Raw genomic sequence first — 7,206 nt, 5'->3', positions numbered from 1 at the left:
CCATGGAGAATTAGCAAATCACTAAATAATTAAATACTTACAGAGACAATGAGCAAGAAATTCCACCCCCACCTCCTTTTTAAACAAAGATTGGTTGAGAGTCCAGTGACCTCAGGCCTAAAGTATTTGACTCTACTCTTTGTTCAGGACTCCTGGAAAGCTGGGGTGGGCTAGAGATCTACCATTAAGATGACAATCTACCATTCCCCCCTCTTTCGCCTCACACTTTGCATGTATAAACTGAACCTTGGGATTTTACTGTGTGCTAGCACTCTTAAAAAGTATTTATATTATTACCTTTTCAGTTGACAGGTTTGTAGTTATTGTAACTAATCTAAGCTAAAAGATGAAGTAGAGATTTTTGCAAATTCAAATACAACCTACTATTATTTTGAAAACAGACAACTCAGCTTCCATAATTAATTTCAAAGGACAACCATAAGAACAGTATTCTTTCTCTAAAAGTGGGAAATTTTTTAAAATATGTATTTTAAAGGATTTTGCAATCACAAAACAGATAAAAGTTCCTCCACTTAAAATCTGAAGTTAATACACTTTGGAAATCTTGCTCGGCTCATCGATGAGACCTGTTTCCCCAAGCACTCCCTGATATGCTGGTTGAGGGAAGGGAAGGCGCCTTTCTCTACACCTCCCCAACCCTGAAGGAAGAGCAGGAGCTAGAGGCCTGGTGAGAGGCCCCCAAAGGGAGGGGCTCATCCCTTCCCAGTGGGCCTGCATACAGTGAGTGCTGCTAGGGCGGGATGCTGGTTGAGAGTAAGCCTGGCTGGAATTCCCCAAAAAAGAGGTGCAGCCAGGGTGGGGCAGAAGCACAGTCCTCCACATTCACAGCTGCTATGTTTCCCCAACTGCTTTTAGAATTCACAGGGCTGGGAGTGGAGTAAGTTATGCTCAGCTAGTGTCGTTCGGTTTGCAAATCTGGGAAGGGAGCCAGACAAAGCATTTTCTCCCACAATTCTGGAGATGGTGTGTGCGCTCCACAGGTGAAGTCACAAACTCATAGAACCGGGCCTTTGGAGACCATCTGGTGAATCTGTCTACAATTCATTGTACAGAATAGGCAATGGAGGTGCAAAAGGTCAAGCAGTCTATGCAAGGTCACCACTTAGCTGGTCTCTGACAGAGCTAGGACTGGAACCCAGCATTGTCTTCCAACTCATTCACGTTAATAAAACAAGGAGGCAGTACATTAAAATTTTCAGATATAATTTGAAGATACATAAAACATGGACTTTGGTATAGTTGGAATATACATATACAATTTTAAGTGTAATAAAATATACATAACAAAATTTACATCTTAACTATTTTACGTGTAAAGTTCAGTGGTACTAACTATATATATATGTATATATATTATAATGCCCTATATGTACATGGAAATGGAAAAGCTCAGCCCAAAATATTTTTCTCTTATTGATCAATTATTGAATGGACCCATACTATGCAACCAATACCACATTAGGATCAGACAGACTTTAGGCCCTCAAGGCACTTATAATATTGTTCAGGCAACAAGATGCATAAATTGGAGGCTATAAGTAACCATAAAAGGCAGTATGATACATTTTAAGTGAATGGTCCTGACAATAAGTGTTAAGAATCCAAAGGACACAATCATTATGGGATGAGTAGTCAGAAGAAGCTTCAAAGAGAAAATAGACACATTAATAAAAAGGGAGGAGAAATCACAAGAGGACACTGCTGAAGAAAGAACAGAGTGACCAAAGGCATGAGAGTGTGCTGCAAAAGACTTTTTGATGGGAAGTGATAAACTTGGGAGTTTGAGATTAACAAATGTTAGCCACTAGATATAAAAATAGATTTGAAAAAAGTTTCTTCAGTATAGCACAAAGAACTATGTTGAATATCTTGTAATAACTTTTAATAAAAAAGAATATGAAAATGAATGTATGTGTGTACATGCATGACTGGGACATTGTGCTGTACACTAGAAATTGACACATTGTAATTGACTATACTTCAATTAAAAAAAAGATTTTTTGATGAAAAGTGAATTAAAAAGTCTGAGAATAGCAAAAGAGTAGTTTGCTACCAGACTCAAATGGCTAATTTTATCCAGGAAGCAATTGGGAGCCATGGAAGACTCTTGAACAATATGATTATAACAGCCTGATGTAATGGAAAAGTGTAGGATAGATTGAAGGATGAGTGAAGCCAATTTTTGTACTGACAGTGTTGGGATCAGAGCAAAAAAACAGTTTTATTGTTTATAAAATTATTTGGCATTATTCTGACCTAGAAATTTTGATCCCTAGCAGAGAGAACTTTGTTAACCATAGAATAAACAGAAATCTATATTTTTCTCCTTTCTTTCACCTTTAGGTCCAATTTAACCAGTAGGCACAGTGTTCAGGGACAATGGTATTTTTAAAAAACCCACGAAATTTTATTAAATTTTTGTCTAAGAAAGAAAAAAAGCTGAAGTATGTAAGTTGCATAAACATAATTTAAAATATTGATATTATAGTGGGAGGGGACCCACAAAATCAAAATTGCCTAGGGCTTATGAAAGTCATAATGTGGCCTGCCTCCTGTACCATGATCCAGGTCTCTGGTTCTAACCGTAAGCCATTGCTTTTTGTACTATTCTGCATGTACTTATGAATTCTGACAACCTTTAATTTTCTTTTTTTAAAATTTTTATTTTTTAAAGTTTTTTTTTGGGGTGGTAATTAGGTTTATTTATTTATTTATTTATTTATTTATTTTTTAAACGGGGGTAGAGATTTTTCAATTTAAAAAATTTTTTTTCCGTATTTATTTATTTTGACATTTTTTTTTAGAGTTATAGTCATTTCACAACGTTGTGTCAAATTCCAGTGTAGAGCACAATTTTTCAGTTATACATGAACATAACATACATTCATTGTCACATTCTCTTTTGCTATGAGCCACCACAAGATCCTGTATATATTTCCCTGTGCTACATAGTACAATCTTGTTTATTTATTCTACATTTTGAAATCCCAGTCCCTGCCCACCCCCCGTTAATTTTCTTTTTATTAAAGTTAAATGTGCACATAACTTTAAGAAACAGCTAGTTCTACAAAGTTTGCAAAGACAAATGTCAGTCTCCAGCCACTTTCCTCCATGAGTCCTTTCTCAGAAGCATCTACTTTGAACTTTTAAAGATACTCTTCTGATATTACCTCCATATCTCTAAGGAACAAGCTTGTAAAGTTACTGCTTGGTTTTTTCAGGTTTAGACATTATCTACTGACTTCCTATTATGAAGATGAAGATTTAGATATCTTGTCTCCTCCGGTCTTACCACACCCAGCTATAATCACTTCTCTGCTGCTCATCTTCCTACTCAATTTCCCCCCTTTTGGGCATAGTTCCCTTACCCATGGCTTGGTTTCCCTGATCCAGAGAATATATTTCTGATCTTCTGTTGGGGTTGGGGAGAGGCAGTTGCCCAGCTGTGTAGGGAGGGCCAAGGAATTGGGGGATCTAACTACTTCTTACAGTCAATCCTTTTTATCATCTCCTCATTACCCTCTTCTTCCAGGGTATCTGGTGCCATCAATTCCTGGGCTTGGGGGCTAAGATTTCAGTGGAAATCACATTTATTCTCAGCCTCCCCCAATTGCTGACATAATTAGTCATTTCAGGCCTGTAAAGTCAATTTCCAATTGACCATCTACTTGCCTTCTTCAAATTTGTTGTTGTCATGGTCATCTTTATCTTGTGGTCTTATGCCTTACAATAAGCCTCTTAGGTGCAATTTCAATGGAGTTTTGGAAGAAGCAAGATTAGATGATGTTTTTAATCTCCATCTTTATCTGGAAGTCACTGAAGTTGAGTTTTTGATGATACAGAGTTTCAAGAATTTAGGTTTATACAAACACAGTGACTTACAGGGGCTTTTGATTTTTCTGATAATATTTTATAAAAGTCTATGATCCTATTGACCAATCTTAACACAGCTGTATCCAATATTTTTCAAACTTGAGTAAAGTTCTATCCCTTTTTAAGAAAAAATAAAATAGACTTCTGGCAGTGAGTTACATTATTTTAATTATAATATTACTTAAATGTGTATAAATGTAATTATAGCTCTTGTGCATGTATATAAGCAAAAACAAGAAAACCCCTAACTTAATACAAAAAAATCACAAACTTAATACAAAAAAATCACATATTTAATTCAGATTACCAACATAAATTTAATATGACAGATGTTATTTTAATGGAAATCAATTGCTACTCTAAATGTAAATATGGTACTTAATGCTGTGTCACGGATTCTTTTAAGTTCACCATCCACATACTACCATGCATTGCATGAGAAACAAATCTGCCCATTTCTCTGAATTTGAAATACAGGGAACCTTTTTTCAGATATCAGGATTTGTTATCATATGGGCACCATTTAGCAAGAATGCAAACTTCACCTGTTGAGCCTGCATCTGTTCTTTTTAACGTTAGTCTCTTACACATAAAATACAACTTTATGATGTGAGAGGATCATAAATGCAAACAAGAATTTGGCGCTCGTTTTAATTTAGAAGTGTTCTCTGAGGAAGGCTCTGGCAGCACATGTGACTTGACTGATGACCTCCTTAGGTCCTTAGGTCTCTGGGACGCCTCCTTGTGTCTAAGCAGGGTGTACTTCGGCAGAATGACAGAAATGGAAAACACCTTCACCTTGCTTTTCTTTGCAAAGAGCAGATACACGGCTAAAGATGCTTATTGGAGAAGGGTACAGTTGACGTGGTGAGGTAATTTCACTCTAGTGCAGGCAGCCACTAGTTTGAAATCAGTGGTGATTGTGACTACACCAAAAAGCAGTTTGCCCTTATTTTGTAAACAGTTGAATTTACTTAAATGGTCAATACTTAAAATTGTCTGCATAATACCAATAAACTGTGAAAATATTTTACCTTATTACAGTGACTAGATCTTCAGGCTCTTCCTCAGGTCCATGTGACCGGAAACACCCAATAATCACCAAAGAGGCACTGACCAGTGCATCCGCGGCCCCTGCTAGTTCTCCAGGGGAAAGGTGTCCGCTGTCCTCTGGGCACAGGTAACACGGGATGGGGAAACTGATGTGGTAACACGTCTTTTAAAAGCAGGGGGAGAACACAGAAGAGTTTGGCAACCATTTGAAAACTTTAAAAGAGTTTCTAGATTGAAAAAATGGCTGATAAAGGAGGGCCAGTTGGTTAACATCACAACTTGGTCAGGCTCTGGTTTAAGTCACACTGGCCGTCTCCCCACAGTACAGAGAGGCTGCTGCGCAGAGAGAGGAGTCTGGAAAAGAGGGGCCATGGGGATAGCCTGGGTGGTAAAGCAGGTCCCTTTTGAATCAGTCAGCTGGGCACTTTAGTGTTTGCCCTCCAGAGGGGCATCAGGAACACTGCCCTCACCTAATTGAGCCTTCCTGTTGTCCTGGAGCAGGAGGAACACAGCCCAGGCAGGATTCTCAATGTCAGGGGGCATGTCTGTTTGTAAGTGGACCTAAGGGTTCATCTGGGAACCTGAATCCTGGGCCTGGGCAAGGAAGCAGGCAGAGCTAGCCTGAGGGTTATGGCTCCTGCCAGGCAGGCTGTGATTTAGGACACATTCCATTTGCAACATCCAACTGGAGTTTGGGGCGGGGGAGCTAGTGCACAATGTGGGCATATGAAATGTATGAGCACGGCCTGGAAATCTAGATGGTGATCCCTCTCCTTACCAGGCTAAGGTAGTGGATGTATGTGAATTGGCGTGTCTAGCACTGTCCACGGAGAACTGAGTGGATCAAGCAGGGCTTCAGCGAACGGAAGTGTTCCTCCTGCACCCACCACCACACCTATATATCCTCTGCTCTTTCTTACCCTCGGGCCTTCACTTAGGCCTTCCCTTTAGCTGGTTAATTTTTGTATTAGACTGGGTTGTTCAGTTCTAGTGATAGAATTCTAACACAGTTTAACATTCAGAAAAAAGGGAGTTATAAAAAGGGCACCACCTTTGTGCATGGAAACAAGGACTTCTGCATCCTCGAGTCTCTTTCCCCATACATATTCAGCAACTTGGGTGATAGTTTTGTTTTCTCCTCTGTTGGTATCGAACTCCAGCTAGCAGTAGGAGCAAGAGAGGAGTGTGGAGGGATTGTGGGACTGATTCCAAAGAGAAGAGACTTTTCCCTCTCAGTGTTAACTGTGAAAACTCCTCTGGAAGGACTCAGATGGGCCTAGTCGGGATCTCCCAACCTCTCTCTTAGGTTAGTTGCTAAGACTGGGGTTGAGGCCTGTGATTAGCTGTTCCTGAGTCATAAGCCCACCCCAAGGCTAGGTGGACAAGTGATTGACAGCCCCACAAAATTTGACTGGCGCAGGAGAGGAGCAATTGCCTAAAGGAAGAGGTAACGTTCTTTCCAAAAGAAAGGAAAAGATGCTGGTACAGGCAAGACAATAGATTGTCCTTTATGATCCCTATTCGTCCATTAAGGCTCAACTCAGGTATCACTTCTTGATACCCCCTGTTCTCCTATTGGGTTGCGTGTCCCTCTCCGGGCTCATGTTACCTCTTGGCTGTACTGGTGCACCCGTATTAATTTATAATTGTCTGTCTGTGTGTTGGTCTCTCTCACCAGACAGGAGCTTTTTGAAGACAGCTATTGTGGCTTATTCCCATTTGCACACACAGTCCCTCAGTAGATAATGAGCTCTCCGGGAATTTTTTTTTTTTTTAAATGAATGAAGACGATGACATAATGGCAGCAAATCCTCTTGAATTAAGAGAAAAGGGAAGGAACAAAATAAAAGTTAAAAGGCACCAAACACTGTGATAAATGGTTTATATTAAGTAATTCATTTGATTCTCACAACAGCATTTGAAGGTATTCTTTCTGTTTCACAGACAGGAAGCTAAAGGTTAAATTCCACAAGCTCACACAGCTGATAATGGTCAATATGATACTTGGCACTTAGGTAACTTAAATCCAGCCTGTTCACTTTCAGCTATGCCATCTTCTGCCCTCCTCCTTCTTCAGGTTAACAATGAACTTACATAACATAGTTTTGCTTTCTTTTCCCTTCTTAGTAATTTGGACATTTTCTGCCAATAGACTGTTTTACCTAAATGCACTCCCTAGCCAGTTTTGCATATTTCATTTGTTTCTTTGCCCACAAAATTAGAGGGTTGAAGGAGAGACTGTAAAATCCCTTCCAGTGC

This window comes from Camelus dromedarius, chromosome 6 (genome assembly GCF_036321535.1).
Source record: "Camelus dromedarius isolate mCamDro1 chromosome 6, mCamDro1.pat, whole genome shotgun sequence".
Lineage (NCBI taxonomy): Eukaryota > Metazoa > Chordata > Mammalia > Artiodactyla > Camelidae > Camelus > Camelus dromedarius.
This window is presented reverse-complemented; position numbering follows the sequence as displayed.